Source organism: Puma concolor, chromosome A2 (genome assembly GCF_028749965.1).
Source record: "Puma concolor isolate L17-30 chromosome A2, mPumCon1.1.hap2, whole genome shotgun sequence".
Classification (NCBI taxonomy): Eukaryota; Metazoa; Chordata; class Mammalia; order Carnivora; family Felidae; genus Puma; species Puma concolor.
In genome coordinates, this window is record NC_141668.1 from 130,670,542 (window position 1) to 130,697,953 (window position 27,412).

The window sequence follows — 27,412 nt, forward strand, 5'->3', positions numbered from 1 at the left end:
GAGAGAGGGAGACACAGAATCTGAAGAAGGCTCCAAGCTCTGAGCTGTCAGCACAGAGCCCGACACGGGGCTCGAACCCACAGACCACAAGATCATGACCTGAGCTGAAGTCAGAAGCTTAACCAAATGAGCCACACAGGTGCCCCCCCATCATGCCCATTTTAAAGATGTGAAGAGGGAGGCTCAGAGAGTTTATGTCACTTGTCTAATGTCTAACCTACATGGGGCAGAGTCCTCTGGGTCCCATGTCTATCAGACTCCAAAGCCCAAGCTCTTAACCCCTTTCTCTACAGCAGCTTGTATTTTTCTTTCTACCTACCCTGTCCCTTGTCAAATTCACCTACACCATCCTGAAATGTTTTCAGTTTTGTGAGAGTAACTCTAAAAGAATCATTGCCCAAGTCTGTATCTGAAGTTTTCTTGAAAGAAGAACCTGGGACAGGGACTTCGGGATAGGGGTTTATCTGGAAAGAAATCTCAGAAAATAGGAGAAAGGGCAGGAAGAGCAAGGTGGGGGAGGTAGGGGGGGAGAGAAAGCCAATGTAAGAGGGAATTATCATGGGTACTTCTGTGAGTACCATGGGGCTCCACGCTCCTGGGACCTCCTGAGAAAATGGCATGCCTCCCAGAAGTGTCTAGAAAGGTGGCAGGGCCAGGACATCCCAACTCCCCTTGGTTTCAGGTTGGCTTCAGGGGCAATAACACACACATACACACACCTGTGTCTGTGCATGCATATAAATGCTTCTGGGTACCACGCATGCCAGGTGAATGAGCCCTCACAGCAAGGCCCTGGGGCACAACGTAGAGATGGGCACGCTCGAGGTGGAGCACATGGTTCAAGCTGCACTTGCACTCCCACACAACAGCCCTCGTGGCTTTGGCTGAAAGCAGAAGCGGGCTGAGCGTATGTGACTTGGGGACCAGAGTTCCCCACTATCCTGATAGACTGAACTCATTACTGTTCCCGTCAGTCGAGAAGGTAACAAAGACAGATGACACAGCATGTGGAATAATTCACAAATCATGTTAAGATGTGCTTGGCAAACTGATCCTGTGCAAATGTTAGCAAACTAAACATGACCGTCTTTGACAATTAGACCTGCAAGGAGCTGGAAATGAGTTTGTCTTCCCACATCTTTTCCTCTTGGTTTTAGTCCCCCCGCCCCTTTCTTTTGGAGACAGAGGGAGAAGGAGGGGGGAAGGGGCAAAGAGATAGAGAAAATCTTAAGCATGTTCCATGCTCAGCATGGAAACTGACACGGGGCTCGATCCCACAACTCTAGGATCATGACCTGAGCTGAAATCAAGAGTCGGATGCTCAATCAACTGAGCCACCCAGGCACCCTGTAGTTTTACTTCCTGCTGGGAAAAAAGAGGGACTCTTCTCAGAAGAAAAACCATAAAGCACCACACTTGAGGAAGTCCCTGTTCTGACGCTTAGGTTGCCTTCCGTCTTCACTCTGTGACAGCAATTCTACAGGACAGAATGGCACTGCTTGTAGAGTCAGAAGGGAGTCCTGCTCCATGACAGATAAGCTGTGTCCCCCGGCAGCTTACCTCACCCCTGGTGGGGTTGCTGCCAGTACTAAGTGATGTTGTTGATGATATTCCCCCTGCCTACTCCAATGGGGCACCCAAGCACTTGAACATGGGTGCAGGAAAGAAAGCTACCACTATGCCGGCTGGTCTCACTAGAGATTCCTGCTTGCATATCTCAGGAGGACACCGAGAACTTCCAAGCTGATTGCACCTCTCTGGTATGTTTTCTTTCCAAGGGTCTCTATGGCTCTTTCCTACCTTCTCTTCCGTCCCCACCCCCCACTTCTCTCCTGTCTGCACCATTGTCTGCACCTCTCCTTCTCTCCTCTGAGCCAATGCCCTTGCTGATACTTCAGGAAGAAAATGGAAACAGTAAGATGAGAACCCTACCACTGTGCCCATCAGCTGACCTGCATATAGAACCCCCTCTCAGCTCACAATTTCTGTTCTAACAGGAAAATGTTATTGCTTAAAATAAATGTGTACTCTGGAGGCTTGCCTTTCTTTAGAGCTCAGACCCGTTCCTTCCCACCTCACTCTCAGCCTGTTACTGGATCATTCCCAAGAGTAAACATACTTGGAAAACATTTCTCATTCTTGAAAAAAATCTCACTTAGTCCCAGAACCCCCTATACACACCAGAACATTCCAGTGGTCCCCTTCTCACTGGATAGTCTCTTTCTGTGTCATACTGCTGTCTCAACTTCCTCACGACTAGTTTCCTTCTTCAGTGATTCAGTTGGACAGCTGTCCTGCAAGTGAAGCCATGCCTCAGCATCACTAGGGACCCTCATGCTAACGGGGCCAGAGAACCTGTCTCGGACCTCGTTATTCCAAGTCTCTCAGCACCTTTCAGTGTATCTGGTTGTGCTCTTCTCAAAACCCTCTCTTGACTTCCAGCCCACCATGGTCTCTGGTCTCGCCTACCTAACAGCTGCTGCCCAGGGGTCTAGTGTGATCCTGCCCCTGGACTCTCAATCCGACTATCCACACTACCCATGGTGCAACAGCAGAAAACCTGGGTTCCACCATGACCTCTTCCCTCTTCGTTTCATCGAGTCCCACAATTGTAAATACCATTTATAAGCCAATGGCTCCCAACTTTTACCTCCAGACACTTAATATCCCCACTTGGCTATGGAAGACACCCTAGTCTCAAAATTAACATAACCTGGGGGCTGGTAATGCTGTCTTGATCTGCATGGTGTTTACGTGAATGTGTTCACTTGGTAAAAACTGAGAATAGTTGGGCTTTTCTGTATATAGCTTATACTGTAATACCAAGATTTTTTAAAATTCATATTCCAGAACCATCAAAATTGCTCTTTTCTATAAACTTGCTCCTCGGATTCTCCCAAAGAAACCAAAAATGCCAACATTATTCTTGATTATTCTCTTTCCATATCCAGTCCAACTGTAAGTCCTGCATTCTGGGCTGCCAAAACAACTTAGCCCCATCCCTGCCATCTGGCCAAGCCATCAGCACCTCTCTCTGAGTTACTGAAACAGTTTCCAACAGACCTTGTGGATTCCATCCTGGCCCCTACCTTCCATTCTGCTCCAGAACAAGCAGCCAGAGTGAGCTTACAAAAGCTGCAGTCAAATCATGCTACATCCCTTCCTCTCCCCCCGCCAACGAAAACTTGCTGAGTCCCAACCAGCCATCCTTCTTTATGCTTCTTCATGCCATCAGTTTCCACCAAAGAGCCTTTGCTCCAGCTACTGCCAGTGTCCATGTTGCCCTTGCCCCTGGCCTTGGTACTGCTGGCTCCTTCTGGTCAATCAGAAATCGGTTTAATTTTTTTTTTTAAATTTGTTTACTTTTTGAGAGACAGAGAGAGAGACAGAGAGAGAGAGAGAGAAAGAAAGAATGGGGAAGAGGCAGAGAGAGAGGGAGACAAAGAATCTGAAGCAGGCTCCAGGCTCTGAGCTGTCACCACAGAGCCCGACATGGGGCTCGAATGCATGAGCTGTGAGATCATGACCTGAGCTAAAGTTGGATGCTTAACCAACTGAGCTACCCAGGCGCCCCAGTCAGAGATCAGTTTAAATATCTTCTTTCCACGGAGGCCTGCCCTGACTACCCAACCTAAACTAGTCCTCTGGTAACTTTCCAGCACTCACATATTTTATTCTCCACATAATACTTAAAACCACCTGACAGTGTTTGTATTTTGTCTCCCACCACTGTCTAGAATGTGATTTTCTTCAAAGCAGAGATGTCTGCTAGCCTCTGCATTCCCCCCGTCCCCTTTTAAAACAATGTCTGGCCATATGGTAGATGCTCAGAAAATGTACGTCGAAAGAAACACATTTGTACAGCCCACCATAATGCACAGAGCCTTGCAAAAATATCTATCTATATATATCCATCTAGAAATGTATGTCACCCCCACTTTCTGTCACATTCCTTGGAGATGTAAGGACCTCATGGTAAGTTCGCAACGAGTGAGACTTTTGGAAAGCAGTGATTGAACTCATGCAGTTATTTCTGTTCCTTCCAAAATCTCAGTAAGATACTATAAAGGTACAAAAAGCTATAAATTCACAAGGACAAAGAGAACATAAGATAAGATGCCAATAGTTGAAAGACAACAACAAACACCGTTTTTTTTCTCAACACAGAAACGGTTGTACGGGTGGGGAGGGAGGCAACAAGGATGCCAGTCTGTAATGCTGAATCCCACAAGGGACTTGGGAGCTGAGGTACTAGTGGTCTCAAAAGGGAGGTGCAGAGGGTGAGGCCGAAAAGAGGAGAATTAGCTCAAAGTTTGTGCAAAGGACAGTTAGATTTCCAGGGGACCATCCCCAACACCTCAGTGCTAGGCTAGGACCCATCCTGACCTCTAGCGTCAAGGGGATCCTTTTATCTGGAAATACCAAACCAGACATGCTTTCCCATCATGAAAACTCAAGGCACAGCAAAGAGTCAGATGAGGCCATGAACAGAAAAGGGGGATGCAGTAAACGTGTGCACACCAATCATGAGCCCCCTGTGGCTCCTAGAATCATCTTGGGAGCTGAGTCTATACTTCCCAAGGTAGAAGACTGAAGGATTCCTAAGTTGAGAAACTGAATGATACAAGAGAAAAAAAATCTCCAGGGGTAGACATTTAAGGATTATCAAGACAAAACAGTTGGAATGCACCTGCTTACCTTACAGTTAAGCCACCAATCTTTTCCCACCAAACACACACTCCAAACACACAGGCATACCCACACAAGAGTCACACACTCCAGATACTCTGCATACATGTAGTCTAAAAATATACAAATAGGTACTCCTCCCCCACATATATCCCAAAGACACATATACACATATATCCCAAACATACATAAGCCAAACATACATCATACACACACACATAGACAAATATGAAATGCTGCACACTCATCTCAACATGCACACTTACTTCAAACACATACACAAGTATACCCACTCCACTTTCAATCAGCTTCTTCCCTACTTCTTAAAATATGAATGAGCAATCAACGACAACCAGATTCGTGGATAAATCTTCAAAAATGAAAGCTTAGTACCAAAACAAATAGATTGGGGTAAAGTAGGAAAAAAAATATAGTACATGAAATGGAATTAAATTTCCAAATACCCTAATCACCATACTTACAGAGATAAAATAAATATATATACATATATGTATATATATGTATATATATGTGTGTATATGTATGTATACATATACACACATATATATGTATGTATGCATGCATATATATGTACATATATATGTATATATACACCTATGTCTACATATGTACATATATATGTATACGTATATATGTATATATACACACACACACACACATATATATATATATATATATATATATATATATATCATATCCAGGAAACAAAACCAGAATTCTATAAAAGGAAACATTTTCAGAATAACAAAGACTATCTAGAAACTTATGATAGAAAAATATTAGTTCAAGAAGTGGAAGAAACAGTTGAGAAGAATCTCTCGGGAAGTATAATAAAAGATAAAATATACAGGAAGTAGAAGAGATTCAATAAAATTAGAGGCTCAGTCCAAAGAGTCCAAAATGGGAGGCCCTGAAGGAGTAAACAGGAAAAAGGAAAGAAGGGAAGGGGATCTACCAATGCATAAAACTAGAAAATATGCAAGAGCAACAGAAAATGAATTTTTAGAATGAAAAAGCTCATGGATCCCCAGACCAAGCAGCTAACTAAAAGTCCACTTTAATCATTAGGACAGTTTTAGAGCACGATGGACTAAGAAGGCAGAGGACTTCCTAAAACACACACACATACACCTACATACCTAAGGACTTTCTGAGAGGCAAATATATGCATATATACATATAAACACATGCATATCACCCATAAAAGATAAAAAATCGGCATTAGGGGGCACCTGGGTGGCTCAGTTGGTTAACCATCTGACTCTTGGTTTCTGCTCAGGTCATGATCTCACAGCTCATGAGATGGAACCTCGTGCTGGGCTCTGCGCTCACAGTGCAGAGGCTGCTTGGGATTCTCTCTCTCCTTGGCTTGCTCTCTCTCTCTCTCAAAAAAAAAAGAAAAATTAAATTTAAAAAAAAATCAGCATTAGACTTCTCAACAACAAACTTGAAAGCTAAAAGGCAACAGAGCAAGGCCTCGAATTTTCTGAGAATTACTTCCAACCCAGAATTACACACCCAAATAAAGTGTTAATCAAACGTAACAATAAAATGTCTTTTCCCCCAATGTCTAGCATTCATATTGTTTGTGTTCCAGACATCCTGTCTCACCAGGATGCTAGAGGATTTGGGACACAGAAATGAGCGAGTAAACCAAGAATAATTTCCATCAGGTCCAGGAAAGAGAACACCAATCACAAGAGGAAAGGGAGTCCCTGGAAGATAATCGTGCAACTGGCTCATGGGACAACCAGGTCGTGTTGGTACAGAATAGTGACTCTCAGGAAATAAAACTGACGGTTTATCTGATGTGTTGGTCTATATTAAAACTGGTCTTAATGTTTTACCAGAGTAGTTGAGAAAAAAAATTCGTGACAAGTACCCAGAAAGCTAAGCAAATTAAAATAAGTAATGAAAGCAATTATCCAGGTTGTACAGGACAGGAAGAGTTAACTGTATCATTCACTGCACGGCTCAGCAGTCAACAGTGTCTACATAATGAAAATAATAAGAGTACAGAATAGGAACGTGACCCCAAATTATGATGTAACAGCAATGGAAAAATGAGGAAAAGGGAAGCTTATGTGAGGGTTTGTGTCTGTGTGGGAGAGTATATAAAAATTGAATCTATCATCTTCCATTTTAGGAAGACTGTAAATAGTCTAAAAAACATAAGTCAAGAAACAACAATGTAACTTTATTTCTTAAAAATGTAGAAGTAGCCAATTGCGGAAAATAGCTAAAAAAGATGAAAGTAATTTTGCCTCCAGAAAGGGAGCCCCAGGAAGGGGAAGGTGACTTCTGCTGTACATTTATTACTTCAGCAAGCCTAAAAATTAAATTAAAAATAGAACAAAGCAAAATATAATGCAGTAACCGAGCAAGTGAGGGTGTATCATCACAGTGAGGGAGAAAGCTGGAATCACCACAGATAAGCCTCACTGTACAGAGGCCAAGAATGAGTAATGGTAAGTAGATAAAATGGGGTTTAGGAGCATCAAGCTCAAAGGGTCCTCACTTTTCATGCTTGCCTCTTGCCATATCATCAAAACAGGAAAAACAGCAGGTAACATTCATCAAGGGCTAACCAGGAACAGAGAAGGGCGCTAAGCAGTTTCCTAACGTTAGCTAATTCCATTCTCAAACAACCCCTAAGACAGAACAAGATTCTGTCATTTTTCTGCCTTCCAATGAGTAAACCAAGGCCCAGCAAGGATAAATAACAGAGCCAAGGTCAGTGCAATTCCCTCTTGTGCCTGAATGAGAAGGGAACGAGAAGAAGAAGCCATGTGTGTCTCATTTTCTGCCTTTCCAAAAAAATAAATGGCCAAAGACGGGCAGATTTTAAATGCTGGGAGACTGTGGTGAAAGATCAAGCTGACTGAGGCTGAAGCCAACTCCGAGTGGGGGCTGCGGGGGGAGGGGCGGGGGAGGCGAACATGCTCAAACAACAAAAACCAAGGCTGCTTAAAGCCAGACACAAATCTGTCCACTCATTAAGGAGGAAATTGCCAAGCTTGAAGCATTTATAAATCACCCCAAACTAATCACCCATTTAAGGACAATCCCATAAAAAAATAAAAGGGACCACAGCAGGCTGCTCTCGAGAGATAAATGGCTTTGCAGCCTCATCTGGGTATGCAAATCTGAGGATATCAGGAGGCCCTTCCTGAATGATAACTTCGTTTGTTTTAGAGGGGGCAGCCCATTGGGAAATGGCTGAAGACCTGGGGAGAATTCTGAAGATGTGGGGTGCGCTGCCTATCAAGGCAGTTCGAGGGTAGCTTTTCTAAGAAACCTGTGTGCCATGGGCACGGAAGGCAGGTGTGTAGGCAGGTGACTCGACCGTGAGACTGGCACTACAGTGCCGTCAGGGAAACCAGGTGACTCTGAAAGCCATGAATGAAACAGCTCTCTTTCCTCCGTCATGATGTCTTTCTCTTATTTCTTCCTCACCTTTTTCAATGCCACTGTCTTAACACAGAGAAGGGAGTTGCACTATTTCAGGACTGGCTAGAAGCATCACAGTGTTCTTCAGTTTCTTCCTTCTCTGATTGGGTAACAGAGACGCAGTGTAGGGATGGAATGGTAGCCCCTGAAAGTTATGTCCATGTCCTAACCCCCAAACCTGTGAATGTGACCTTATTTGGAAAGAATCTTTGAAGTTAGAGTTAAGGGTCTCTTATTTACTTACTTATTTATTTCTTATGAAATGTATTGTCAAATTGGTTTCATACAACACCCAGTGCTCATCCCAACAGGTGCCCTCCTCAATGCCCACCCTCCCTCCCACCGCTCATCAACCCTCAGTTTATCCTCAGTTTTTAAGAGTCTCTCATGGTTTGCCTCCTTCCTTCTCTGTAACTTTTTTCCCCCTCCCCTCCCCCATGGTCTTCTGTTAAGTTTCTCAGGATCCACATAAGAGTGAAAACATATGGTATCTGTCTTTCTCTGTATGACTTATTTCACTTAACACTCTCCAGTTCCATTCATGTTGCTACAAAAGGCCATATTTCAATCTTTCTCATTGCCAAGTAGTAGTCCATTGTATATATAAACCACAACTTCTTTATCCATTCGTCAGTGGATGGACATTTAGGCTCTTTCCATAATTTGGTTATTGTTGAGAGTGCTGCTATAAACATTGGGGTACAGATGCCCCTATGCATCAGCACTCCTGTATCCCTTGGGTAAATTCCTAGCAGTGCTGTTGCTGGGTCATAGGGTAGATCTAGTTTTAATTTTTTGAGGAACCTCCACACTGTTTTCCAGAGTGGCTGCACCAGGTTGCATTCCCACCAACAGCGCAAGAGGGTTCCTGTTTTTCCACATCCTTGTCAGCATCTATAGCTGACATCCTGATTTGAACAAATCAGCATCCTGATTTGTTCATTTTAGCCACTCTGACTCGAGTGAGGTGGTATCTCAGTGTGGATTTGATTTGTATTTCCCTGATGAGTGACGTTGAGCATCTTTTCATGTGCCTGTTGGCCATCTGGATGTCTTCTTTAGAGAAGTATCTATTCATGTCTTCTGCTCATTTCTTCACTGGATTAATTGTTTTTCGGGTGTGGAGTTTGGTGAGTTCTTTGTAGATTTTAGATACTAGCCCTTTGTCTGATAGGTCATTTGCAAATATCTTTTCCCATTCTGTCAGGTGCCTTTTAGTTTTGTTGTTTCCTTTGCAGTGCAGAAGCTTTTTATCTTCATGAGGTCCCGATAGTTCATGTTTGCTTTTAATTCCCTTGCCTTTGGAGATGTGTCAAGTAAGAAATTGCTGCGGCTGAGGTCAGAAAGGTTTTTTCCTGATTTCTCCTCTAGGGTTTGGATGGTTTCCTGTCTCACATTCAGGTCCTTTATCCATTTTGAGTTTATTTTTGTGAATGGTGTAAGAAAGTGGTCTAGTTTCATTCTTCTACACGTTGCTGTCCAGTTCTCCCAGCACCATTTGTTAAAGAGACTGTCTTTTTTCCATTGGATGTTCTTTCCTGCTTTGTCAAAGATGAGTTGGCCATACTTTTGTGGGTCCAATTCTGAAGTCTCTATTCTATTCTACTGGTCTATGTGTCTGTTTTTGTGCCAATACCATGCTGTCTTGGTGATGACAGCTTTGTAGTAGAGGCTAAAGTCTGGGATTGTGATGCCTCCTGCTTTGGTCATCTTCTTCCATATTACTTTGGCTATTTGGGGTCTTTTGTGGTTCCATATGAATTTTAGGATTGCTTGTTCTAGTTTCGAGAAGAATGCTGGTGCAATTTTGATTGGGATTGCAATGAATGTGTAGATTGCTTTGGGTAGTATTGACATTTTGACAATATTGATTCTTCCAATCCAGGAGCACGGAATGTCCTTCCATTTCTTTGTATCTTCTTCAACTTCCTTCATAAGCTTTCTATAGTTTTCAGCAACACAGACCTTTTACATCTTTGGTTAGATTTATTCCTAGGTATTTTATGATTCTTGGTGCAATTGTGAATGGGATCAGTTTATTTGTCTTTCTGTTGCTTCATTATTAGTGTATAAGAATGCAATTGATTTCTGTACATTGATTTTGTATCCTGTGACTTTGCTGAATTCATGTAGGAGTTCTAGCAGACTTTTGGTGGAGTCTATCGGATTTTCCATGTATAGTATCATGTCATCTGCAAAAAGTGAAAGCTAGACTTCATCTTTGAAATTTTGATGCCTTTGATTTCCTTTTGTTGTCTGATTGCTGATGCTAGAACTTCCCACACTATATTAAACAACAGCAGTGAGAGTGGACATCCCTGTCGTGTTCCTGATCTCAGGGGGAAAGCTCTCAGTTTTTCCCCACTGAGGATGATATTAGCTGTGGGCTTTATATAACAATTACAGGGTCTATCCATCATGAAGAGCTAGCAATTATAAATGTCTACGCACTGAATACGGGAGCCCCCAAATATATAAAAAAATTAATCACAAACATAAGCAACCTGATTGATAAGAATGTGGTAATTGCAGGGGACTTTAATATTCCACTTACAACAATGGATAGATCCTCTAGACACAGAATCAATAAAGAAATAAGGGCCCTTAATGATACATTGGATCAGATGGACTGAGCGATATATTTGGAACTCTGCATCCCAAAGCAACAGAATATACTTTCTTCTCAAGTGCACATGGAACATTCTCCAAGATAGATCACATACTGGGTCACAAAACAGCCCTTCATAAGTATAAAAGAGGTGAGATCATACCATGCACACTTTCAGACCACAATGCTATGAAGCTTGAAATCAACCAGAGGAAAAGTCTGGAAAACCTCCAAAAGCATGGAGGTTAAACACCACCATACTAGAGAATGAGTGGGTCAACCAGGCAATTAGAGAAGAAATTAAAAAATATATGGAAACAAATGAAAATGAAAATACAACAATCCAAATGCTTTGGGATGCAGCCAAGGGAGTCCTGAGAGGAAAATACATTGTAATCCAGGCCTATCTCAAGAAACAAGAAAAATCCCAAATACAAAATCTAACAGCAAACCTAAAGGAAAGAGAAGCATAACAGCAAAGACACCCCAAACCCAGCAAAAGAAGAGAAATAATAACGATCAGAGCAGAAATAAACAATATAGAATCTAAAAAAACTGTAGAGCATATCAATAAAACCAAGAGTTGTTTTTTTGAAAAAATAAACAAAATTGATAAACTTCTAGCCAGGCTTCTCAAAAAGAAAAGGGAGAGGACCCAAATAGAAAAAATCATGAATGAAAATGGAATTATTACAACCAATCCCTCAGAACTACAAGCAATTATCAGGGAATACTATGAAAAATTATATGCCAACAAAATGGACAACCTGGAAGAAACGGACAAATTCCTAAGCACCCACACACTTCCAAAACTCAAACAGGAAGAAACAGAAAATTTGAACAGACCCATAACCAGGGAAGAAATTGAATCAGTTATCAAAAATCTCCCAACAAATAAGAGTCCAGGACCAGATGGCTTCCCTGGGGAGTTCTACCAGACATTTAAAGCAGAGATAATACCTATCCTTCTCAAGCTGTTCCAAAAAATAGAAAGGGAAGGAAAACTTCCAGACTCATTCTATGAAGCCAGCATTGCTTTGATTCCCAAACCAGACAGAGACCCAGCAAAAAAAGAGAACTACAGGCCAATATCCCTGATGAATACGGATGCAGAAATTCTCAACAAGATACTAGCAAATCGAATTCAACAGCATATAAAAATAATTATTCACCATAATGAAGTGGGATTCATTCATGGGCTGCAGGGCTGGTTCAATATTTGCAAATCAATCAATGTGATACATCACATTAATAAAAGAAAAGATAAGAACCATATGATCCTGTCAATCGATGCAGAAAAAGCATTTGACAAAATTCAGCATCCTTTCTTAACAAAAACCCTCGACAAAGTCAGGATAGAAGGAACATACTTAAACATCATAAAAGCCATTTAGAGTTAACGGTCTCAAGGTAAGATCATCATAGATTAATCCAGGTGGGCCCTAAATCCAGTAAGCATCCTTATAAAAGAGAAGATACAGAAGACAAAAAGGCCACATGAAGCTGGAGGCACACAATGGAGGGATGCAGTCACATGCCAAAGATGGTCTGGAGCCACCAGAAGTGAAAAGAAACAAGGCAGGACTGTCCCCCAGAAACTTTGGAGGGCATGTGGCTCCTGATGACACCTTGATTTTGGAATTCTAGACTCCAGAATTGTGAAAGAATACATATCTTCCATTTTAAAACACCCAGTTTGTGGTTGAGTTTTAAGCTCAAAACTACTGGTCACAGTTCATGATTCTAGAAATGAGGAAGACAGGGAAAACAAAGTGGCACGGCCTTCTAAAAATCACAGCTCCTTAGTGACGAAGAATGGACCGATATGACTTTGATCAAATTACTAAACCTATCAACACTCAGGTTTCCCATCTGGAAAATGGGAGTAACAATACCTGCCCAATGGAGTTGTCAGAATGATCAAATAGAAGAAAGGAAGTCAAAGGGTATCACATTGCCTGACTCAGAATAACAGACAATATCGTCACCTGAATCCATCATCTCATTTCTGGTTTACTTGAAGAGCTGTTTCTTGTACCATCAGGACACCTCACATTTCATTACAAAAGTCTTTAAACACCATTTCTTTTTTTAGATATAGTCCCAAGAGTTCATTTAAAATTTTTTTCAATTTTTATTTAAATTCTAGGTAGTTCAGCTGGTTTCAGTTTAATATTGGTTTCAGAAGCAGAATTCAGTGATTCATGGCTTACATATAGCACTTGATACTCATCACAGGTGGCCTCCTTAATGCCCATCCCCCGATTAACCCATCCCCACCCACCTCCCTCCATCAACCTTAGTCTCTTCATCATTAAGAGTCTCTTATGTTTTATTTTCCCCCTTTTTTCCCTCTTCCTATATGTTCATATGTTTTGTTTCTTAAATTGCACATGAGTGAAGTCATATGGTATTTGTCTTTCTCTGAGTGATTTATTTTACTGACTCAAGGGATACAAAAATATTGATCCAAAAGGATACATGCACCCTGATGTTTACAGCAGGATTATCAACGACAGCCAAAATATGGAAAGAACCCAAATGTCTATGAAATTATGGATAAATCTTTTGATTTCATTAAAAAGAATGAAACCTTGTCATTTGCTATGACATGGATGAAGCTAGAGTGTGTTGTAATTCTAAGAATTTAATTTGGTTTATTTCTAGGCTCTATTCTATTCCATTGGTCTATGTGCCAGTTTTTTACACTGATGCCATACTGTTTTGATTACTAAAGCTTTGTAGTATAGTTTGAAATCAGGAAATGTGAGGCTTCCAGCTTTGCTCTTTTTTCTCAAGACTGCTTGGGCTATTGAGGGTCTTTTGTGTTTTACATCAATTTTAAAATTGCTTTTTCTATTTCTGTGAAAAATGAAATTTTTTGAGAAAATGAATTTTTAAAACTCTGATAGAAACCTCACTGAATCTATAAATGCCTTTGGGTAGTATAGACATTTTAACACTAATTCTTAAGATCCAAGAACATAGTGTATCTTTCCATTTATTTGTGTCTTCTTCAATTTCTTTCATCAATATCTTAAACCTTCGTGTTTAAATTCTCCTAGGGAGACTGTGGTGACAAAGCCATGAAACATGTCCCATACACTACCGGAATTATATGTCATGCTGTTTGCAAGTCCTAGGAGACTTGGAAGCTGATATACGGTACCTGTGGGGTGGACTGTGAGCTAGCTTGCTCCCAAGAACACACATGGAGATTAGACATGGTGAAGGTCTGCCTTGGTAAAGAACATCCCCACCCCCAATCATGCCAGCTGCCTTTTCAAGACCCACTCAAATTGAGCTCTGGAAGTAACAGCTGGAATGAGGTGACAAAATCTACAAAGTGCTAATCCACATTTAGTTGGAAATGAGCTGGCTGGCATAAACCATTTTTCTACATCTTGTAAAATGAGACTATTCTTTCTTTAATTCCATGGAAGCAGATACCTCCTCCAACTGATTTCCTTTATTGGACAAGGTAGATTGCATTAAGGTACCATTTGTCACTGTGTGGAATGTGGTCCCTATAGATATGGCATCAAATAATATTAAATTAAAAAACACAGAAGAGGTTCTAGTCCAAGACGGCAATATAGGAAGACCCTGAACTTACCTCCTCCAGAGATCACACTAGGATAAACCTACCTTAAGAATAAATCCTCCTGAAGGAAGAACTGAGGGCTAATTGAATAGCATCTGCATAACAAGAGAGAGAAAGAACGACAGAAGAGAACAATAAGAGAGAAGGGGAGACAAAGGGAACCCCCACACTCCACATTGCAAACTGCAGTAGAGAAGAACAATACTGAGGGACCAGGGGTGGATTCCTCTGTCCTTGGGGACAGAAAAAAGGCTGTGGTTTAAAAGAGCAACCGATGAGGTGCCTGGGTGGCTCAGTGACTTAAGCACCTGACTTCGGCTCAGGTCATCATCTCACAGTTTGTGAGTTCGAGCCCCAGGTCAGGCTCTGTGCTCAAGCCTGCTTCGAATTCTGTGTTTCCCTCTCCATCTGCCCCTCTCCCGCTTGCATTCTGCCTTTCTCGTTCTCTCTCAAAAATGAATAAACATTAAAATAAAATAAAATAAAAAATAAAATAAAATAAAATAAAATAAAATAAAATAAAATAAAATAAAACAAAATAAATAATAAAAGAGCAACGGCATAGAAAAGAGACAACACTAGAACTGTGACAAGTGGCAGAGGTGCTGGTGGAACTCCCTCAGGGTCAGAGGGACTGGCGAGCAACATGGTTTACGCTCCTTCTCCACCCTCCAAGTGCAGACCACAACAGTGTCCGGATACCACAGCCAGCTTGCTGCTTTGCATGTACTGGGGCACAGAACAAAAGCTGAAGTTTCAGAGTCAACGAGCCTGTAAGAGAGCCACTCCTAGAACTCTGCCAAAAGCTGCTGGAATTCTCTCTGGGAGGAAGGAGCTGGCCGACGTGGGCTATGCTCCCTCTCCACCTTGAAAGTACAGACCAGGAAGGGTTCAGGCTCCGTAACTGACCTACTGGTTCAGTGAGCCCTGGGTCCCTAGCCCACACCAGCCCCAGCCATCCCACCAAGGCAGCCACAGAGTGGTACACACTGGGACTCCCCTGGTTAGTGTTCACTACAGCTCCAAGCCTTCATGCCAAGGTGATGCAGGTGCAAAGCAACCAGAACATTCCAGGCTCTTACCTCCTCAGCTTCAGAAGGCTTACTGGGGCACTCCTGGAGCAGAGAACCCTGGTGCCTCCTGGCTGACACATACCTTGGATCCAGTCTCTCTGCCAAGGTGACCCTTGCACAAAGCCCCATGGGAATCCCTAGCTCATGCTGTGGTTCCAGCCAACCTGTACAGAGACCCCAGGAACCCCCTGCTCACAACATCCTTGGCTCCAGTCACCTGGCCAGGGCACTCCCTGCAATGAGCACCCCAGGATTTCTCAGCTTGCACCCACTTCAGCCTCAGCTGTCCTGCCAGGGCACACTTTGCACAGAGGGCAAAGAGATCATACCAGCCCATGCCCACCTGAGCTTTAGGTGTCCTACCAGTGTGACCTCTATGCGGAGCAGCCCGGGAGCTCCCAGCCTATACCCTCCATCAGCCACAGCTGCCCCTCTAGGGCACCCTCTGTGTGGAGATTCCTGGAACACCCAAGTTTATAGCCACTTCAGCTTCATCTGTCCTGCCAGGGAACCCTCTGAGCAGAGCATCCCGAAACCGTGGGACACCCTGGCCTACACTCACTTCAGCTTTAGTTGTCCCAGCAGGGTGCCACTGGACAGAAAACACTGGCACTTCCCAAACTTCACCCTGCCTCAGCTGCAGCCACGCTGCTAGGGCACCCTCTGCATGGAGAGCCCCAAGATACCTTGGCTCACATCCACTTAAGCCTCAACTATCCTACCAACGTGTCCTGTGCATGTAGAACCTTAGCACACCCAAGCATGTACACACTTCAGCTTTAGCTGTCCCACCAGGGTAGCTACTGCGTGGAGAGCACCAAGGACTGCACCAACCTGTGCCCACTTCAGTTTTAGTTGTCCTGCCATGGTGCCCAATATGTGGAGAGCCCCAGGACCTCCAGCCCACAACAGCCACAGCTCCATCCAGCCAACAAAAGTCACTAAGCACACACAGTATACATAAGAGATGACCATTCACAAGACCATTCCCTCAAGTTTAGGAGAAGTAGGTGTTCCACCTATCTATAGACACAAACAAACAAAGTCAAACAAAGTGGGGAGACACAGGGATATGCTCCAAAACAAAGAATAAAACAAAATCTCAGGAAAAAAACTAAATGAAATGGAGAGAAGCAATGTGCCTGCAGATTTAAAGGAATGATCGTAATGATGCTCACTGGGCTACACAGAATAATTGAAGAATTCAATGAGATCTTCAACAAAGAGAGAGAAAATATTTAAAGGAACCAATAAGAATTGAAGAATACGATGGTTAAAATGAAAAATACACTAGAGGAAATCAACAGGTTAGAAGATGCAGACGAACCTATCAACAATCTTTAAAACAGAGTAATAGCACCCACACTGAACAGGAAAAAGAAAAAATAATTTTAAAAATGAGGTAAGTGAACCGCATTTGAACAACATCAAGTGAACAAACATTCACATTACAGGGGTCCCAGAAGAAAAAGTTAGAGAAAAAGGAGAAAACTTATTTGAAGAAATAATAGCTGAAAACTTCCCTAATCAAGGGATATAAATAGACATCCAGGTTCAAGAAGCACAGAACATTCCAAACAAAATGAACCCAAGGAGGTCCACAGCATGACACATAATAATTAAAATGTCGAAGACAGAGATAAAGAGAAAATTTTAAAAACAGCAAGAGACAAGCAAAAAGTTATGTACAAGTGAAACCCTACAAAGCTATCAGCTGATTTTTTTCAGCAAAAATGTGGCAAGCCACAAGGCAATAGTGTGATATATTCAAAGTGCTGAAAGGAAAAAACCCACAACCAAGAATACTCCACCCAACAAGGCTACCATTCAGATGTGAAGCAGAGATAAAGAATTTCACAAGCAAAAGATAAAGTAATTTATTACCACTAAGCCAGCCTTACAAGAAATGTTAAAGGAATTTCTTTAAATGGAAAAGAAATGGCCATAATTAGATGTCAGAAAATTATAAATAAAAAGATGGAAAGTATAAGAGCATATACATCAAATGTGGGAGAGAGAGTAAAAAAAAGTTATTTTAGGATGTGTTTGAGCTTAAGTGACTAGCAACTTAATACAGATTGCTATACACTTCGGATATTATATATGAACCTCATTAAAATCACAAACCCAAAACCTCTAATAGACATCCAAAAAATAAAAAGAAAACCAAACATAACTTTACAGAAACTCACTGGTCACAAAAAGAGCAACAAAATAACAGAGGAGAACTACAAAAAAGAAAAAAGAAAAAAATTAACAAAATGGCAGTAAGTACATACCTATTAATAATTACTTTACATGTAAATGGCCTAATTGGTCTATTCAAAGAGCATAGAGTGGCAGCTAAAAAACAAGACCAACTATATGCTGCCTATAAGAGACTCACCTAACACCTAAAGACACACAGAATGAAAGTAAAGAGTTGGAAAAACATCTACCATACAAATGAGAGTGAAAAAAAAAAAAAGCCGGGTTAGCAACACTTACTTCAGACAAAATGTACTTTAAAACAAAGATTAACAAAATACAAAAAAAAAAGGGCATTACATAATGATAAAGAGACCAGTCCAACAAGAGGATATAACAGTTATAAATATCCATGCATAAATATCTATGCACCCAACATTGGAGCATCTAAATATATAAAGCATAAGAAACATAAAGGTAATATGTTAAGGGACTTTAACATGACAATTACATCAATGGACATATCAACCAGGCAGAAAATGACTAAACAAACAGTGCCTTTAAATGACACATTTGACCAGATATATACAGTACATTTCATCCAAGAACAACAGAACAGAAAAGAGAGAAACACTTTCTTTTCAAGTGCCCATGGAAAATTCTCCAGAAGAGAGCACGTTAGGCCACAAAAGTCTCAATAAATTTAAGATGACTGAAATCATACTGTCCATCTTTTCCAACCACAACGGTACGAAACTAGAAAGAAATCGCAAGGGCAAAACTGGAAAAAACACAAGACACAGAAGCTAAACAATATGCTACTGAATAACCAAAGAGTCACTGAAGAGATCAAAGAGTACATGGAGACAAATGAAAATAAAAGCACAATGGTCCAAAATCTTTGGGATATAGCAAAGGCAATTCTAAGAGGGAAATATATAGTAATACAAGCCTACTCAAGAAACCAGAAAAAGCTGAAATGAACACTTAACCTTACAACTAAAAGGACTAGAAAAAGAAGAATAGAGACCAACGTGAGTAGAAGGAAATAATAAACATAAGAACAGAAATAAATGACTTTGAGACTAAATTTACATATTAGGTAATATATACATATATATATACACACATATATATATTTATATATAATGTATATATATATATATAAATGTGTATATATAAATGTATATATAATCAATAAAACCAAGAGCTGGTTCTTTGAAAAGGTAAACAAAATTGATAAACCCTTAGATTCATCAAAAAAAAAATAAAAAGAGAAAGGACCCAAATAAAATTAGAAGCAAAAGATAAGTAACAACCGACACTGCAGAAATAAAAAAGATTATAACCGAATATGATATAAAAGTATATGCTAACAAACTGGACAACCAAGAAGAAATGCATAAATTCCTAGACTCAAACAATCTTCTAAAATCAGTCAGGAAGAAACAAAAAATCTGAAAAGACCAATTACAAGTAACAAAATTACTAGTCACAAAATTAGATCTGTCATCAAAAAATTACCCAAAAATAAAAGTTTAGGCCCAGACAGATTCACAGATAAATTCTACCAAAGACTGAAAGAAGAGTCAATACCTTAACATAACAAGGCCATATATGAAAATGCCAAAGCCAACATCATACTCACTGGTGAAAAACTGAGAGCTTTTCCTCTAAAATCAAGAGCAAGACAAGACACTTTCACCACTTTCATTCAACACAGTACTACAAATCCCAGTCACAGCCATCAGACAAGAAAAAGAAATGAGCAGTATCCATATCCATTGGTAAGGAAAAAGTTAAACTGTTACCACTTGCAGATGGCATGATTCTATATACAGAAAACCCTAAAGATTCCACCAAAAACTATGAGAAGTTATAAATTAATTCAGTTAAGTTGCAGGATACAAAATGAATGCCCAGAAACTAATAGCATTTCTATACACTAATAATAATGTAGCAGAGAGAAAATTAAGAAAATAATCCCATTTAAAATTGCAGCAAAGACAATAAAATACCTTAACCAAGGAGGTGAAAGATTTGTACTCTGAAAACAACAAAACACTGATGAAAGAAAATGAAGGTGACAGAAACAAATGGAAACATATTCCATACTCATGGATTAGAAGAATTAAGATTGTTAAAATGTCTATTCTACAGGCAGAATAAATCTACAAATTAAATCTACAAATTAAATCTACAAATTTAATGCAATCCCTATCAAAATACCAACAGCATTTTTCAAAGAACTACAACAGGTAATACTAAAATTTGTATGAAACCACAAAAGACCCCAAAGAGCCAAAGCTATCTTGAGAAAGAACAAAGCTGGAGGTATAACAGTTCCAGATTTCAAGACATAATACAAAGCTGTAGTCATCAAAACAGTATGATACAGGCACAAAAGTAAACACATAGATCAATAGAAGAGAGAAGAGAGCCTAGAAATAAACCCACAGTTATATGGTCAGTTAATCTATGATAAAGGAGACAAGAATACAGAATGGAGAAAGACAATCTTTTCAATAAAGGATGCTAAGGAAAATAGATACCTGCAAAAGAATAAAACTGGACCACTTTTTAACATCATACACAAAAGTAAACTCAAAATAGGTTAACAACTTAAATATGAGACCTGAAATCAGAAAAATCCTAAAAGAGAACACAGGCAGTAATTTTTGACACCAGCCATAGCAACATTTTTCTAGATACGTCTCCTCAGGCAAGAGAAACCAAAGCAAAAACAAACTATTGGGACTACAACAAAATAAAATGTTTTTGCACAGTGAAGGAAACCATCAACAAAACAAAAAGCAACCTAGCGAATAGGGAGAATATATTTGCAAATAGTGTATCTGATAAAGGGTTAATATTCAAAATATATAAAAAACTTATATAACTCAGCTGAACACGAGAAAACAATCAGATTAAAAATGGACAGAGGAAGTCAATAGCTTTTTTCCAAAGAAGGCATACTAAAGGCCGAAAGACACATGAAAAGATGCTCAACATTACTAATCATCAAGGAAATGCAAATCAAAACCACAATAAACTATCACTTTCACCTACCAGAATAGCTAAAATGAAAAAAAAAAAAAAAAGTGTTGGTGAGGATGTGGAGAAAAAGGAACCCTCACGCACCCCTGCGGAAACGTAATGAAAACAATAATTCAAAAAGATATATGTGCCCCTGTTTATTGCAGCATTATTTACAACAGCCAAGACACAGAAGTAACCCAACTGTCCATCTACAGATGAATGGATAAAGAAGATGTGGTATGTGGTATACATACATATGTGCATATATACATAGACAATTGAATATGGTACATCCTTAAAAAAGGATGAGCTAATTGCCATATGTGACACCATGGATGAACCTAGAGGGTATTATGGTAAGTGCCATAAGTCAGGCTGAGACAAATACCGTAAGATTTCACTTGTATGTGGAATCTAAAACACAAAATAAATGAATAAACAAACAAAGAAAAGAATCAGACCCATAAAAACAGAGAACAAAGGGATGGCTGCCAGAGGGAAGAATGGGCAGCAGATGGACAAAATGTATGAAGTGGAGAAGGAGACACAGTCTTCGAGTTACTGAATAAGTTACAAGAATAAAAAATATATCATATGTATATATACACACACATATATATATATGACTATGTATATATACACTTGCTTTGAATACATATATATAGATAGATAATAAAGGTGTAGCCAATTGGCTACGGAGCGTAGCCAATGATATTATAATAGCACTGTATGGTAAAAGAGGGTAGCTATACTTGCGGTGAGCACAGCATAACATATAGAGATGGTGAATCACTATGTTTTGTACCTGACACTAATGTAGCATTATATGTCAACTATACTCACATAAAACCAACACACACACACACACACAGAAAGCTATTCCCTCTTCAACTTTCTTCCTGTTCTCAAGAAAAAGTCTCAAATTGGTACAAATGGGTCCTTAAAACTTCCATAATGCTTATAATTCTTTGCTCTAACAGATGGTAGGCCTTGAGCTGAGGGTCTTCAGACAACAGTATTTAAGTAGAATTGAACATTAACATTTGATTTTCATAGCATGGGGCACTCTCACAGTTACCTCTCTTTATGGCAATTAATTCCTATTTTTCATTAATAATTTCAAATTGGAGTTTTCTTATTTTATATGCTGAGGTTTTAAGATGAATTAAAAAAATTTTTTTAATGTTTATTTATTTTTGACAGAGAGAGACAGAGACAGAGCATGAGCGGGGGAGGGGCAGAGAGAGAGGGAGACACAGAATCCAAAGCAGGCCCCAGGCACCAAGCTGTCAGCACAGAGCCCGATGCGGGGCTCGAGCTCATAAACTGTGAGATCATGACCTGAGCAGAAGTCGGATGTTCAACGGACTGAGCCACCCAGGCGCCCCTTAAAGATTTTAAATAAAGGGGCAGCTGGGTGACACAGTCAGTAAAGTGTCTAACTCTTGATCTCAGCTCAGGTCATGATCTCACATTTTGTGAGTTGGATCCCCACATCAGGGTCTGCACTGACAATGTGGAGCCTAACTGAGACTCTGCCTTCTCTCTGCCCCTCCCCTACTTGTGCTATCTCTGTCTCTCTCTCAAATAAACTTAAAAAAAAAATTTAATAAAAATATTAAATAAAAACATAGTTAGCATGGGAATACGAGAAGAAAACACATAGAATAGAAATGACTCAAGTTTGGGTGAACATGAAGATAAGATATATTGAATCTTTGTAAATAGGACAAAGTAGAGTTTTAAAAGGAAGGTTTAAGTGGCTTCCTCCTACACCCTGGGAGCTTCTAATTCCCTTAATGACCAAAGAGGGGGGTCTTTATTTAGCTCAGGCAGAGGAGAGAGAGCTAGAAAAATACACACTTTTTTAAAAATTAAGGAAGAATGTAGATCAAGACCTAAAATTCCTACCAGCATATAAGGTACTTTGGATAAAATTAAGAGGTATAAAAAGCCCCAAGAAGGTGAACTCAGTTCTGCACCGGTTGGGAAATCCAGCCCCACCTTCCCTCAGACCTCACACACTTGGTCACAACCTGCACAATCATACCAAGCACCTCTGCTCAGAGCAAGCTGAATTCATTAGGTTGTACAAAAGTACCAAGGACGGAGGAAACCACAGTAAGACCAAGCAACATTCATTGCTCATGAACTCAGCATAGCTGGAACTAGGTATTCAGTTTAGGATCTTATACACTGTCATCCTTGAACACAATACTGTCAGGGGCACTTTCACACTTAGGGCTGAAATGGCAAGTACATTTGATTGCAGAATATCCATGAATTGGCAGTGTCTATTTGAAACTTATTTTATTTTACTTTAATATTTTAGAGAAAGCATGTGAACAGGGGAGAGGGGTTGGAGGAGAGAGAAAGACAGAGAGAATTCCAAGCATGCTCCGTGCCCAGAGTGGAGTCCATCATGGGGCTTGATCCCACAACCCTGGGATCATGACCTGAGGCGAAATCAAGAGGAGGACGCTCAACCCACTGAGCCATGTAGGCTCCCCTTAAACTCTTCTTACAAAGGTCCGTGGGAGCACACCTTCTGCCCTGGGCATGGGAGTGGGGAGGGGCAGCATCTGGGCTTGGTACCTGCAGCTCCACCAGAGGAGTGCCAGACGAGCGCCATGTGCCAGCTCACACAGTAGGGAAAGCTTCAAGACAGACCAATAAAGGATTCGGTTGGAGGGAGGATCCCAGACCTACCATGCCTCTTTCTCAATCCCCAGGGTGGAGGTCCCAGTGACTATAGACTCCAGCAGATAACATTCTATCTCTTCCCCTTGACCTCAGCTTTAACCTGTGCTATAGGGAGAGAAATCAAAAAGAGAATTATAAGGCGTTTTAAACATACATGTGGTCCCACGGACTTCTTAAGGCAAGTTTTAAATAGCCAATGCCACCCTGAACTGAGATGGGAAAAAAAATCCACACCCCTATTTTCAAAGACATCTACTTGAAATTAGACATACCCTTCAACTACAAAGAAAGGAAACAAGTACCTGTGACTTTGCCATTCATAAAAATGGCAAATATTTTCACATGTCATACTTATTATAGATACATCAAATTATTTTTATACCAATTCCTAATTTGGTAGACCCACTACTAATTGTGGTTATTTAGTGCAGCAATAAGGAACCGCATGTTACTACTATACCGCAGATTTATTTTTAAAAATATTTTTATAACTGTCAGTACTACTGGCCTCTCTTGTGATCCTATGATATCTATTTAATAATTTTAAAACATATTCTGAGAATATGATTCAGAAACTAAAACTTCATCAGATGACTGAAAGGGTCCACAGCATTCAGTGGGTTAGGAATTCTCTATCAATGCTCTGGATTGTAAGCACGCTGGCTCAAGGACAAAGTCCAGACCTCGCTCACTTGTGAACCTCACCCTTCTGCACCCAGAACACACATAAAAGATGCTAAATAAACAGTTCCTGACAAAATGCTCACCATCTCTCCACTAATGGCATATAATGATGTTTTCGCTACTGAGGCAAGGGATAAAGGCTACGTTTTAAAGACGGATGGATCTAACGGGGTTTTCTCAGTAATGTCTGTGCCTAAAAGAACCAACCACTTCTACCCCCTCTGTTCACTGTAGGGGCCCCCAGGCTTATCCCTAATTGCCGATCTGTGCCCACAATGTGCCTGTTTTGGCGTGTCTAGAAGTATCTGCTCTCCCTCCATGAACGAGACTCATTTTGATGTCTGTGTTAGGGATGTGCAGCTGGACTTCTCACTGCAGCCTACACCAAGGACTACACCCTGAGTAGTGATTCTTGGGGTGCTGACTGGACAAGCGTGCCATGTGGATGCTACCCCTCACTCCCAACCATCGTGTTGCCAATATCCTCATATTTATGGCGATCGTCATTTGATTTTTGGCTACCTCCAATGTTTACCTCCTAATCTTGTCTCTGAGGATAAAATTGAGGCACTTCATGGCTTAGAAAATACTGAGAGAACCAATCAGATCACTGGATTTGACTGTGAGAGGGCAGGGTGTGCAATGAATTGTTTTCCCCTGCAGTGGGAGCAAAGAGAACTCAGGAGAAGCTTCACTGCTGTTTGCAGCAGGAAACAAGGAAGGGCCTCATTCTGAATGTGTTCTGCTCCTCTCTACCAATTTCCTTCTTATTTTCAGATTACTTTGATTGGCTAATGAGATGTCTAAAGCCTGAGATTAATCAATTCAAACCATAACCACAGCTGTGCTTGCCTCTCAATAGCCTTTGCTGCCAGCACCAAAAATATAGCCTTTCTCCACAATAAACACTTTTTATAATACCAATAAGACCACTCCAGGGAGCATTGTTATCATGAAATAATCATGGCCCTGTGGGATTTAGGGAGCCTGGCCATGTTTCATGCCTCATAATGCTGGAGCGAGGAGAGGAGCAAGGAAGGGCAGAGGTAAGGGGTAATTATATCAGAACAAGGACACCCCCTATTGTGCCTTTTTGCTTAAAGCTTTAGATACCTTGGCCGAGAACATGTACATGTGAATCTTACCAGGTTGAACAGCTGTGACTTTCTTGCATACAGCCATCTGCATTCATGTATTTTTAACCAACCATTTTCGGCTGTCAACCTGCAAACAAAACTTAGGTTAGGTTTTGAATCCTGGTCAAGAACACTGAATTTTGGCCCTTTGTGAGCTCTCCTCACCAGCAGACTACTCCAGCAAATATTATTTTAAAAATTATAGTTGTCAGCAAACCAACAGACACACTGAATCTTACAACTTGCATTCACAAAAGCAGCCGTGACAATGGATGGATGTGGGAGAGTCTCCAGGGTCTGGGGTTCAGCCCAATGGACTTGATTTGGGCTTGTTTTGATTACATGTAAATTGCCCACCCCAAATGCCATGTCTAGTTTTGGATACCGTGGCAAATTAATCATGTTTAGGTGGCAGATAGTGGTGTGGGTAGTTCATATCTGTCAATAATAATGCAAAATGACAGCCAAAAGCAAACAGGGATGTTTGTGAAAAATACTGACGGATGTGTGGTTTTCAAAGGAATATGGCAGCGCTGTGTATGAGTCAATATACTGCTAGTAATGAGTCGGTGAATCATAGTGACTGTTTCCAAAAATGACTTCTGAACTTAATTAGATGTTATCTCCATTTCTCTTACTGGTGAAGCTCAGAGTAACGTATTTCCTTCCAGAGCATGAAAATTTAGGATATGTTATCATAGTGAAGTTTAATATGTTAAGGTAATTTTGTAACTTAAATAGACTGGGGGCTTTGCTTTCTCGTAACAGACAAACTGTCCCATGATTAAAGAAGTGAGGGGGTGCCTGTGTGGCTCAGTGGGTTAAGCATCCGACTTCAGCTCAGGTCATGATCTCATAGCTCATGGGTTTGAGCCCCACGTCTGGCTCTGTGCTGACAGCTCAGAGCCTAGAGCCTGTTTTGGATTCTGTGTCTCCCTCTGTCTCTGCCCCTGCCCTGCTCTCGCATTCTCTTTCTCTCAAAAGTAAATAAACATTTTAAAAAATTAAAAAAAAAAAGAAGTGAGGCTGACCATTTGTTCTTAACATTAGTCGCTATATAGAAAAGTGTAAATATGGCTTAGGTGCAAGGGTGATTATGACCATTTTTCCTCCAGTCCAAAAGGAACACACACACACTCCAAAAAATAATGGAAACCAAAGTTATTTGACTCAATTTTGCTCTTTTTCTAGTCAACATTATAACTAATCCTTGAACATCTCAGGGGTTAGGAGGGCTGACCCCCACACAGTAGAAAATCCACAAGTAACATTTGTCTCTCCCCAAACTTAACTACTGAGAGCTTGGTGTTGACCGGAAGCCTTACTAATAACGAAACAGTCGATTGACACATATTCTGTTTGTTATGTGTATTACACACTGTATTCTTAAAATCAAGTAAGCTAGAGAAAAGAAAATGTTATGGAGAATATCCTAAGGACACTGTAGTGTATTTATCAAGAACTATCTGCATGAAAGTGGATTCCTGCTGTTCAAACCCATGTTGTTCGACAGCCAGCTGTGTTCGAAATGGTATCTGTCATCTTCTCAAGGGTCAGGTTGGACTCTGAGACATTCAAAATATTATTTCTCAAAAATGTGTACACACTCAGTCAACAGGAAAGGAGTAACACCATGAGGACGGCCCCATTCCAAGCCCCAAGTCCCCTAAAAAATACCACCACCATTTTTTGTACTACTGGGATAATATTCTCACTCAGCAAATCTCTCTCTCCTTTAAAGCTCCTCTGAAATAGTTCCATGTCTTAAGAAGAGAGGAGCAAGATTATTTTCATCTTTCAGAGACATTGATTCAACCAATTCAGCATTTGTGGGAGACAAAATGTTCCCCTATTTTAATTCTATCAGGCCGAAATTGTTATAAAACGTCCTCCTGTGAAAGAATATTCCATTTTAATCATGATTTCTCTTAAGAAAAAGAAACGTAAACATGTCAACATGACACTCGAGGACCACAATGTGTCTTCCTAATACAATAATAGCCATAGGTTTATGAACCATTCGATGAAACAGCCAAAGGAGAAATTAGATCATTTGGCTCTGGTTGCTGAATGTAATAGATCTCCCCTCGGTTAAGATTGCTGGGAACAGGCCGAAATGATTAATGGAAAAGCTTGATGGTGTAAAAACTGCTTAATGTAAGAGCACAATATGGCATGCAAACCAAACTAAAACAACCATAAATATTTTAGGCACCTT

At 40.5% G+C, this 27,412-nt stretch overlaps 1 long non-coding RNA gene across 3 annotated transcripts in view; it reads right to left on the reverse strand.

Moving 5' to 3' along the window:
* Positions 1-27,412, reverse strand: part of LOC112857523 (uncharacterized) — a 239,586-nt gene that overhangs the window by 59,578 nt on the left and 152,596 nt on the right. For all 3 annotated transcript variants that reach the window (XR_003223323.2, XR_015248281.1, XR_015248280.1), the window contains one exon: positions 25,204-25,282. This is a non-coding gene — a long non-coding RNA (uncharacterized LOC112857523). The remainder of the gene's footprint in view (positions 1-25,203; positions 25,283-27,412) is intronic.